The 12,452-nt window shown below is 38.5% G+C and overlaps 1 long non-coding RNA gene across 2 annotated transcripts in view; it reads left to right on the plus strand.

Moving 5' to 3' along the window:
- Nucleotides 1–1,586: 1,586 nt before the first annotated feature.
- LOC144062281 (uncharacterized) overlaps nucleotides 1,587–12,452 on the plus strand; it is a 38,543-nt gene continuing 27,677 nt past the window's right edge. For both annotated transcript variants that reach the window (XR_013296371.1, XR_013296370.1), the window contains exon 1: nucleotides 1,587–1,798. This is a non-coding gene — a long non-coding RNA (uncharacterized LOC144062281). The remainder of the gene's footprint in view (nucleotides 1,799–12,452) is intronic.

The following is a 12,452-nucleotide window of genomic DNA, read 5'->3' on the forward strand; positions in this document are numbered from 1 at the left end:
TTATCAGGTAATGCAATCAAATCAAAAACACAAATAAATGATTACTTATTACCTTTTTTTTTTGCGTGCCAACTGTTAATTCTATCAAATGCGACCTTTGACCCCCAAAGTTTGTCCACCTCTGACTCTGACGTTGCAGGTGTTCCTAATGTTGTGGCAGGTGGGTGCTTATGTCACCGGTTGTGCTGAATAATTCATTCCTGCGTGCGTGTTGTTGTTGTTGTCGTACCGGTCAAGTGCAGCTGGACAGGAAGGCAGAAAACTTCTCAGGTTAGCGCTGCTCAGCACAGGACGTTTAATGTGCATGCGTGTGTGTGTGTGTGTGTGTGTGTGTGTGTGGCTGGTCAAATGACGACAGCAACACAATCGCAAAAGACAAGTGGAAAACAAAATGGCCGCAATCAAATGAGGGCGAATCAGGACGTGTTCCATTTGGAGCGCTCTTTGAAAGCATGTGACATCAGAAAATAACATTAAAGCGTGTCATCCTCGAACGACAACATCAGGTGACAACCTAGCATGACATAGCATCACATAATGCGCATTCAAATTGCAGTCCAGAGATGTTCCATACAAACACAACTCAAAAAAGGAACTCTATTTGTTTTGTAAAATGCAAAGCAGAGATTTCTACGGTACCAACCATTCAAATAATCACGACACGAATCCCAATAACATCCAGTCTATTTTGGTTGTATTTAGACAGCATAATTAACCTTTTACAACTTAACTCGATGTCTCCTTCATCGAATGAAATCTCATTACAATCCCATTGAGAAATCCTTCTTAATAACCTTCATCAAAGTGGGATTTGCGTGCAGCCTCAAGTGGAGGTCAGCGGCCGGATTAGGAAAAAGCATTAAGAAGACGACCGGGGAGAGCCAGCATCGGACACTCAGACGCACGCCAGACAGAATCTGACCACCGGGATCGATTTCTTCACGTTAAATATTTGGGCCTGAGCATGCCTTCTTAAAATGGCTGCTCACCCTTCTTTGGGGGCTTTCGCATGTCATAAACTTGCCAAATTTGGAAAAATAGGGTGAATTTAAAAACAAAACAAAACATCTTTTTAGGAGTCACAGACATGAACCTCCAAAACTGTCTGAGTATTGTCACCCTGGAATTTTGTTTTACTCGAAAATTCAGTTTTACTAAACAACATTCAGTTCGGAAGGCAAATCTTTCATAAGTAAACCCACAAAAAACTCAAAAACCCAAGCCTGAAAGCCCCACCCACACCTATCGCCTGAAATTTTGGTTTGGTTTGGTTTTGAAAATTCAGCCTCTGAAGCCAATTTCACTAAGCAATGTGAAATTTTGTTGGAATGTCTATCATGAGTAGACAAACTTGCCTACCAAAAAAAAACTTGGTAATAACTTGACTTGGGAATTGGTGCATATAAGGGACATGACTTCAGAAGTCATTTTATTTATAGTTGTAAATCTCCATTTTAATAGTTTGGCTTCTTAGGGAGGAAAATATATAAATAAATAAATAAATGAAAGAAAGAAAGAAAGAAAGAAAAAAGAAAAAAGAAAGGAAGAAAGAAAAAGGGGGTTTGTTTCATTCGTACCAACCTGGCAACCCAGTCAAGTGTTGCTGCGCACTTGCTAATGCTGAAGGGGCTACACTGAACACTAACAGCAATTCAAGGATACCTGAGGATTATCAAATTCATGGATCATGTCGATGAAGTTGGCAAAAAGGGAACGACAAAATGCTTGGTTCAAAGATTAAACAAACAACAACTACAACGTCAAACCACAATCGTCACTACAAAACCCACAAAAGCAGGTAAGCTAACACATAGCTTTGCTAGCAATGATAATACGGGTTTATTTTCTTCTTCTTTTTTATTTTTATTTTAAGTACTGGTTTCTTTTTACCTTAAAAACTCTGATTGTGAACATGTAAATCCAGCTTATTAACGTAATCAGAAGTGTGACGCTTTATGAAAACTGTCCAACTGCACATTGGTGACTCCCACCACCTAAAAGTTTCAAGAGCCCGTTTGTAAAGCTACTGAAAGTCGGCCATTTTTAAAAGCAGCTATTTTAGGACAACTTTGTTTTGTTTTCCAACTTTCACATGGCCCTGACATGGGATGCGAGGTGGCTTTCGGATTGTCCCATCAGACGAAGCTTTAATAACTTATTCTAAGAAGACTTTTAATATTTGTAGGTTTAACGTTGAGGCAGTCGCTGTTGTTTTAGGGCCTCCTGTCTGAACGTAGCATCACGATGTCTACTATCTGCTTCTAGTTTATAAAATAAGCACATATCTGGCCGCCTGAGGGCACAGTAATCCAGTTTTTCTTTGGTCAAGTGTAGTTTTAAAGATTCAGGTAGCAAATTAACAGCGATTAGGCTACAAACAACTCATTTCCACACAGAAATTGATCCAATTAAACTTGAAGTCAAGCCGACATTTTCTGGAAATCACAATTATTCAAACTACGGAAAGTAACAGTATGTGAAGTTTCTGAAAACCGAGAATGTTGTAATAATATAAGTGACAAATCACATTCACATTAGACATTTGTAATTAAACTGAGTGATGTTTGTACGTTTTAATATTAGCAATGGTTAGCTTGTTTTTTTGGTTGTTTTTTTACATTTGTATAATAATGAAGATGTGTTAAATTGTTACATAAAAGTAAGCGTAACAGTTAGTCAATCAGGATTTTCAGCCGATCACTGATCAGAGATAGAGTTTGAAAAAAAATTCTAACCGATCACCAATTTGATCAAAAGATGGAGCAATAATATATATATATATACTTACTCTACAGTTGACTGCCGTCATTCGCCAATAGTCAAAAAATGAGATAAAAATAAATTCCACTTTTTTTTTCTCGGAGACGATTAATGACATCATTGATCGAGCGGGCAAATTAAGACAGCCAATCATTGATTTTGTGTAAAATTCTAAATATCGTCCGATACCGATCCAGCTGATCAGATCGGTGTAAAATCTCCATAAAACATTGTCGTGTTATGGAAGATCTTACGATGGCTGGAGTTAAACCATGTGTGTCACTTTCCCCCTGTCCCTTTTTTTTAATTTTTTTTTTTAAATTTTTATTTAGCCTTTTTAAATTCACCATTTTATCATTTTTGCAGTGGTTATTATTATTACCATCCTAACTAGTTTTTTTTTTTTTAGATTAAAAAAATGTTTTAAAAAGCTTTTTATTTTTACAGTTTTATGACTTTTAGGGATTACAAATGTTAAAACAGATTTTAAAAAAGCCTTCACAATTGATTATTTGCATGATTATATGAATGTCAGTGAGGGATGCCAAAAGTCCTCATACACATCCTCGCCTATCATTTGGTGTTTTCTATTGTTTTACTAGTGGTTGACTTCATTGTTTGTTTGTTAGTTTTTTTTAAAAAACACAATTTATGACAATGTAGTGTTAAAAATAGCAGCATCTGCAACCGGACTCATTAGACCTTTGACATGAAAGTCTTTTGTCATTTTTATGTCTTTATTTTGGCACTTGCGTGACAGCTAGTAATTTGAAAATGTTACTTAGAACATTGCCATTAAGATAGGGACAGTCTGACAGTCTGATCAAATTTTCCATTATTCCCTATGGAGAAAATTACTATCAAACATCCAATCTGCCGTCAGTATTTACTAGTTAAAGTTTACATTCATTCCAATGGAGGTCAACTTCTTCTCACCCTGTGATCACGCTAAAATGATCATGTGGATGAAGAAGAATGATGTGTGCCTCTAAGGGGTTGTGGGGGGAGGACAAAACCGAGCAGTTTGTTAACTTTCTGATATCTTAAAAAGGATTTATGTTTGATCTGTTGTTAAAACCAGGCCTCCCGCTACAAAGTGAAATTCATTACATTTACATCGCATGGGCGAGCCACAGTATCTCGCCTGTTTTTGTTTTTGTTCGCAGTGATAATACAGTCATAGTCACCTCACCTGCGAAAACTGCACAGCACTGAACACATCACTGAGAATGTGATAAAGTATTCCGTTCAATCCCATTCCGTACTTGTTTTTCCAAGTCAGTTCCTCCCGGCCAACATTAGCCAAACAAGGGAGGAGAGCGATGGGATTAGCAAAAATAATAACGGCATAATTGCATTACGGTGTGGAGTTCGAGGCCGGGTCCCTCTGGTGTGTATCACTGAACTAAAGTAGACCTTCCTCACACGTCCGTGACTCATCGCTCCACGGCGACTCGTTCATTTGCACCATATGCGGAGAAGAGGCTGAGGTGCAGACGGTTCGCAGCAGATTGCGACTCACGGGACGCTGACACGCATGACTGCTCTCAGTTCACCAGAAGGACCAATGAGGGCCCACTGATAGGTCCTCATTTATTTTCGCCAAAGAGCTGAACAGTTTTGCGATATATATTTTCTGAATTTAATGGACAACGTGCTTTTTCTTCTGGCCACTGGGGGCAGTATAATACATGCATAATACGGCAACAAGACCATCACAACAAGCACTAATATATATATATATATATATATATATATATATATATATATATATATATATATATATATATATATATATATATTTTTTTATTTTTTATTTTACAGATGATAAAGAATATATGTCTGAGAGTATTGTTATATGCTCTATCTGCAAAAATACAGGTTTTTGAAGATTTGTAGCTACTGCCTACTATCAATCCTAGTTTTGTTAGTTTGTCTTGGGTGTTTTCGAAATGGCTTAGCATTAAGCTAGTAGACTTAAGTTATGTGGTTTTATTAAATCCACAACGCATCATTTTCTTTGTTTTATCTTTAAGTTGAGAGTAAACTGTAGGCTTGAAGTCTCTTTTTGGAAGACTTGTTTAGTATTTGCCAAACTGCTATTAGTTGTGAAGTCAGCTGAGTTGACTTACTGCCGCCATACAGAGCTCGTATCTCAATTTTTGTTCGTAAGGCAAAGCAAAATAAAAAAATTAAAAATAAATCACCTGAAAGATGGCTCGTATCTTGAAAAACTCGTATATCGGGCCACTCGTATCACAAGGCACCACTGTATTGAAGTATTGATTGAAATTGCTAACGAACAGCAGCACCTAACAACCCTTTTCTCATTGGAGTAAAATGTGGACATTTACCACCTGTTGTAAAATCTTACCTTAAGTAGAGACAGAGGGCTCTATTTTTGTGACTTGTAACAGATGGCTTATTTCTGCCCAGGGGCGGGTTAGACCCAATGCTGGTAATTTTGCAAAAGAGCACAGGCTGAGATCTGAAAGAGTGGTCAGAGCTGACTTTTAAATATGATGCTAGTCCGCGCACGAGGGTCACATCTGCGGCACTTGGAGACCACCTGGGGACACCGATTGTTTATATGCCCCGACAGATAATAATGATAATGCATTGAATGAATTGATTTCTGCACTGATGGTAAACTCTGCCCTGTGGTTAAATAAATATAAATGACACAATTACAAAATTGGAACGTATTCATTTTCCAGTGTTTTTTTTTTTTTTTTAAACAGATTTTTGTTTGTTTGTTTGCTTGGTTGCTTGTTTGTTCTATCTCATCTACATCCTGTTTTTTTTAAACTAATACTCATTAATATCTTTCATTTGAGTAATTTGTCAAGATTGATACCGTGAAAGTGTTGCCTTGCTTTCCTAACGTCTGACTTTTGTTGTGATATTGTTTTGCTTACTTGAATTAGCGCATTAGACAATGACCAAGCAATTAGCCCTTCTGCACACTTCCTGTAAGTCATTGAGCCAATTTAATGGCTGCCTTTTCTGTGCGGTGTATGCTAATGAGTGATCATTTTTATAAACAGCGGTCTATGGCTTCAGGCGCCGGGGACTTCCTGTAACTCTTACGCCAGACGTTCCGGTCTCCTCAGTGGCGCGTGCTTTATCTTGATATGATGAGTTTTTCATTATTATTTTTTTTAACGGAGCCAGTGCCAATTTGTGAGGCCCCGCAGTGCTTATCAATGCAGTCGATCAGTGCACATGATATCAGAATCATGCGTACGTTAGGCGACTAGCAAGAGGCGGTCATGCGGATGAGGAAACAGGAAAGGAATTATTTCCATGGGGTTGTCCTAGCTAGGCTGTTAATTCCAATTTCAATTCCAAGCACTACTGCACCCTGTTTGTGAATTACCCCCCAATACTGTGTCATTGACATTTCTTCATTATCGTAGCGTTTTATCAGATTTTTGCGCTTTAAAGGTTTACCGCAATGATGTTATTTCCCTCGCTGAAGAAGACCCCGCATTGTGCAGAAAACGGTCCAGGCTAAACCGAGGAACCAACTGACACAATCTTATTTTGTAAGCAGAAAGGACGACTTCACCAGCCAAAAAGGAGTCTGTAAAAAATAGAGTAAAAACTTTATAAGCAGCTGTGGGGCAATGAAATCCAATGCAGAGCTAGGTAGTAGTAACATGTTACATTTACTTGAGTCACTTTTTGGAAACATTGTAGTAGTGTCAAAAGCAGCATACTTTTTACTCCTGCTCATGTATTATTATTATTATTATTATTTTTATTAGGGATTACACTACAGTAAACGCAACAGCTAACTAACGAATCAAATTGCGACTTGGCATGGTGGGAAGTCAGTGTCAATGACCAAATCTCATAAAGAAGAAAATAATCCCAGTTATTCAGTACTTGAGTAGTTTTTTCATTGAGTACGTACTCATATTCAAGTAATTATTTGGAGGACTACTAGTTTTTGGTCCAACTCGAGACATATTTCTCTAAGAGTAGGCTACTCTTCAGTATTTGATTATTATTATTATTATTATTATTTTTAATTGTTTAAGTTTTTACATCTTTGGTGAGTACTCTACCCAACTGATCCAACACTCTAAAAACAGTTGGGTCAAACTATGGGTCAAAATGGACCAATCCTCGACTTGGGACAATTTAACCCAACTTTGAGTCAAGAAATGAGTCTTTCAGTGTAAAACAACTCATAAATATTAAATATTGGCCAGATCCTTTACTTGGGTCAAAACATTGGGTCATTTTGTATAAAACAACCCAAAAAGTTGGGTCAAATTGACCCATGAAGTGTATCGGTCTATTTCTGATCCATAATTGGGTTACTTTTGACCCAACTGTTTTTAGAGTGAATGCTTACGTTACCGCATAAATCAGTCAACGTGGCCATAATTCTGAATGAGTCACCTCGGGCTAGGGTGCGTTCAGTGTCTGTTCATGCCTTTAAAAGATGATGTTGACAGCTCTTAATCCGACTCAGATCTGCAGTCTGAGACTGGCCTCCGGCCTAAGGTGTGAGCTATATTTTTCGTTAATGTAAAGGGACTCGCCTCCCAAGCATGTTCGTCAGCTGTCAAAAAGAATTTGTAGTACATTTCCGCGTGTGTTTGAGCAAATTATGGGGTGGGGGGTCGTCTATGCAGGTGTCAAAATAACTTTTTTCTTTAGGGGGAAGTTTTGCGAATCCATGACTTTTGTTTGAGGAGCAACTTTCTGATTTTGAGGAGCAAATCTTTTGCAGGTAATCCCATGACGACAATATAACGATTCTGAACAGTCAGTTTCCTTTCTTATGCTGGGCGGTATCTCGATACATAGGGTGAGATGTGATTCACTGCCGGTTTATTTTAAAGTGGAACGATTCCTTTCAATTCATTGGTGTTATGATTCGATTGAATGTGGTACGGCTAAGTTTGAGAGGGTGTGATGCATGGAGATTCTTGTCATTTGACATAAATATGAATCAGCTTGTGAGTTCTGCAAATGTGGGAATTTCCTTCAACAATATATCGCTCCAGGAAAAGATGATTTGATATGATTCTTGCTATAAGTGGAACGATTTGATTTCGGATTTAGACACCATTAATCGACTTGCCGTACAACTTCTTCAAAGTTGGTAGTAACACGCTACATTTACTTGTACTTAGTCTTATACTCAAGTATTTATATTAAAGTAAACTAATTTTACGTCATCACGTTGAGGTTCATTGCATTCGCTCCTTTCCATTGCATTACTTATCTATTTTGACTAATGCAAAGTGCAGGAAAAGTTAAATGTTTCACACAACCAACAAACCGTATCAAACTGGCTGATAGGTTTCTTATATCTTATGTGGAATGTAATGAAACAACTTTGACTCATCAACACGGGGTCAGCGTGTCCCTTGAGCTAATTTCCACTGGACAAGAGGCTATCACCTGTCCTGTCCCCTTCTGTCCCGTCCGCTCATCAAATATTGAGACGCGGAGGTATCCAGTTATTTTTTTTAATCTCCGGTTTCTCTGTGTGTGGCGCACCACAGGAGAGCTCAGTAAGCTCCACTTGCATGTCGTCGTTCTTTCCGTCCGTGCAATTCAAGCTACTTTACACAAGCTTGGGTTGGAAAAAATTCCTCCACTAAAAACTTTTGTCATGCCAGATATCAGTTTTGTAATGGATTTATGAAAAAAAGTTGATATTTCTATGTGCGTATTTACATGTTAAAAAAGTTGAGGAAAAGAAATCAAGAATCAACCAAAAATCTATTTTTTAACAAATATCGTGACACTTGCATGGAAGCCAAACCCTACTTTAACACCTTAACGTGTCTTCCAATTACTCGTTTACCCATCGGCCTTGTACCGCTGTCATCATGGCAGCCATCTGTTAAGGGCCTGTTCTCGCCCCTAAGCAGAAGGTCCCCCCTCAGTGTAGACCAGATAGACCTCCCTGTCGCCTTAACTAAACCCACCTCTAGAGGTCTGTCAAGCCACAGCAGCGTCACAGTTTCCTGAGCATCTTGAGCAGAAAATATTGACAATTGACCCTTTTAGAAAGCCATATGGGGCCTCCATATTGCCCTGCAAATATATTCAAATATTACATAGAGGGTTTTCTTTCTTTATGTTGCTCTTATGATGATGCGGTTCAGTCTTTGCGCAACAATAGCCACCATTCATTGAAAGTCTTGTGGCTAATAAAATGTGACCCACACTTGTGATGAGCATCACATTGTACACATGACCCCAAAACTAACCCAGATAAACGCACACTCAGGATAAAGCATAGTTTGTCAAACTTTTTGGGTGCAGGAATCACTTACAGGGGAGAATATTAGCAGACCCCCCCCCCCCAATGATCCCCTAGTAATCTGTGCACCCCTAAATAGGGCTGGTTAATTATGGAAAATGTATAATCATGATTTTTTTTTGAATTGATATTGAAATCCTGCTTAATAAACACGACTTAGTATTTATTTATACCAAGAATTTAAAAATAATTGATAAAACAATGTCAGCAGTCGACATGCAGCGATTCCTATTCGTCGTTCGTCGACGTCGGCGGACTGGAAATGGTTCAGCAAACTCCCGAAATTCCAAATGGCCCCCATGCCCCTGGTTGCTACCCCCCGTCAATAGCTAGCTTGCTAACAAGGCTAGAAGGTGGCCTTGCTTGCGACTTGTTTCTTTGCACAGCACTAGGCTCTTTCTTTAACGGTTTCCTTCTTTCTTAGAAGACGTTTAACTGCTCGGAAGGAGAGTGACACGCCGGACGAATTTACAACCGCAAGTTGAGGGGAACAGTTGAGGGGCCGCACCGCACACAGACAGCACCACAACACACAGATTAACGTCTTCTTCCATATAGCGTAAGAGGAGAAGTTGAGGAGATTGGAGAGGGAGAAAACAACTCGTTACACAACATGACTTAGATGCTAACATTATCATTGCATTTGTCTGGAGTGGATACCTTTTACTTGTACTACTTAACGGAACAAAATTAAGCTTGGAAAGAAAAATGTACACATTTACACAAATCTACATGCCAAGCAATCTTAACTAAAAGCTCTTGTTGCTCTTTGGCGGTTGCTAACTTTCATGGAATTGCGTTGCTAACATTAGCATTAAATTTGGAGTTTGGATACGTTTTTTTAAAACTTCATGTACAAAATAGAATTTGGTCATGAAAATGTACATTTCTACACAGATGTACATGTCATACAATCGAATGAGATACAGTAACAGCTGACTTAGCTTTTTGGAGCTTTTATGGAACCGGGCTAGATGCTAGCATTAGCATTATATTTGGAAGGTAGGCCTATTATAAACATTTATAAGTGGTTTGCAAATGTTCGATTTGTGATGTCGGGTCTTCGTCCCTGACCGCTGTGAGTAGCAAGCGTTCACTGTATGACACATTTTACAGTTAATACAAGCATCTATATAAATGTTGCTAAAGTAGCTATTTAGCTGTTCTGAATGTGATCACTTTCATGGAGGAGGGATACGCCCTGGTATTAGGATTACATTTGGAGTCTAAATAGATTTTTTGGGGTGGTGATTTAAAGCGAAAACATGCAACTTGTAAATGGAGATATACAAATAAAAATATACATGGCAACACTATAATGAGTTCCAAACTAGCAAACTTTCACAGAACAGGACTTGAGGCAAACACGAGTGTCTGCACTGCAGTTTGAATGTCCTATTACAAGAAATCGCGGTATAAATGTCAGGATTAATAATTTTCGGTCCGCTTCCTTGAACTGGAACATTTTCATATTTGTAACTTAAATTTTTCTCTGTGATTTCCCTCAAGGAACGCTAAAACCTGAGGGTCAATAGGATCAGTTATTACAAAGAGCGGATGTTGTGAACAGCCATGAATTTGATTTAATGAAAGATCAAATGTTGTTTTTATGAGCAAAGGGATTAAGGCTGTAGGCGGGAGGTATTGAACAGACATGTTCTACGGGCTTTTTAATGAATCGACATGATGCCGTTACTGTAATCCCTTGATGACTGGCACTTCCTCTTTAAATAAAATAAATAAATAAATCAGTTGTTCAATGGCGGGATTTCCTTCTCAAGCTCTTATCAGCTTGTTTGTGAAAACAATGGACACTGCCCACGTCGTGCTTGCGACGCTCTCCTCAGCACCAGATGTCCGCCTTCTGGGTTCGTGCCAGCAAGAGCCAGCAAGTTTTTGATAAGATCATGATGTACCCGGCATTCTAACCTCAGACATCTCTTGATCAGGCTAGCAAAGATTTGCATGCTGATACCACAAATTCTATCATCCCATTTATCATACTTTACATGGCATGCGACAAGCTTTCATGAGATGTTTGCCATTCAGGCTCATTCAAAACAATACCAATACAGTATAGTAAATTTAAAACCAGCATTATAATTGTTATTACATCCTTGTCAAAAATGATGCGTACACTTTTCAAGATGCATGCACACCGGGGAGATGAAAGGACCCATTATTATGCGCTTTTCTCTAACAATTAATAATAACATGTTTATGGCCCTGTTTGGTCAAAATAATACACCAAATATCCAGAATTCGGACTAATAAGAAGGAGCCACCTCTCACCTTGCCCGCTGGCCTTTGCTGAAGCCCTGATCCTTGAAAGCAAACAGAGTTGCCAACGCAGCAACTTTGTCACAAAAATTGAATAATTATTCAGACTTCTCCCTTAGCAACAAATCTAGCGACTGGTTCTGGTTTTACTGGAGACTTTTGAAGAGTCTTGAGTAAAGATGTAATCCAAAAACCAGTTATTTTTGATTCGGTTCTTAGGAATCTTGTGTTTGCTTGACTGAGAATTGGTTTTCGATTAATTTTTAGAGGGAGAAAAAAAAAAAGAACCAGTGCTTTGACTTGGCTCGGCCACAAGTGAGGCCGCTTAAGGCGACACCTTCTCAGTTACGACTGGATTCTCGTCACAGCAAGAATCAGGGAAACAAATTTTTGGGTGTTGGGTAAGGGTTCTCTCTAACACTCGCCTATCTCAGTTTTGCCTCTTGGGTGGCAGTTTCTTTAAAGTATTTGCTACTTTAATAAAATCCACTACTTAGTTATGATATTTCACAGAGAACCAACCATTTTGATACGAGACATTCAAATGAAATTTTCCATAATTAAAGTGTAATTTGGAATTAAAACCTCATCGTGAATGTACGGGCTGGCTTCCGAATGAAACGTGACCTGTGACAGTTTGCGCAAGTGTGCTACTGGTTTTGGCATTTGGAGATAAGAAGAGCCGGTTAAGCTCCCATTTCACAACAAAGTCTTTGGTTGTGTAATTTCACTCTTGGTGGGCGTGCAGGCACTCCTTTTACCAAACGTTTTGTATACAAGCAATTCAAAAGTCACTTTTAATAAGTCAATATTCTAGCTTGGAGTTAGAACTGGTGAATATACAGGCAAGATTGTTTTAAACTAAGGATATATCTATTTGCTTGTGGGAGCTGATTTTTTTACAGTTTTACTTTATGCTTTCATTTGCTATGTTGTTTCATTTGATGCTTTGTTTGTATGCTTGAATGGTCTTTTTTTTCTTTTCTCGCAAAACATTGAAGGTCGGCGCTACTGGTCTTTGTATTTAGCGCTACCAAGAGCCCGTTAAGCTCCATTTCACAACAAAGAGATTATCTGAATTACTTGTGACATGCGGTCTATGGGACAAGCACCTATT

This window comes from Vanacampus margaritifer, chromosome 13 (assembly GCF_051991255.1).
Source record: "Vanacampus margaritifer isolate UIUO_Vmar chromosome 13, RoL_Vmar_1.0, whole genome shotgun sequence".
NCBI lineage: Eukaryota > Metazoa > Chordata > Actinopteri > Syngnathiformes > Syngnathidae > Vanacampus > Vanacampus margaritifer.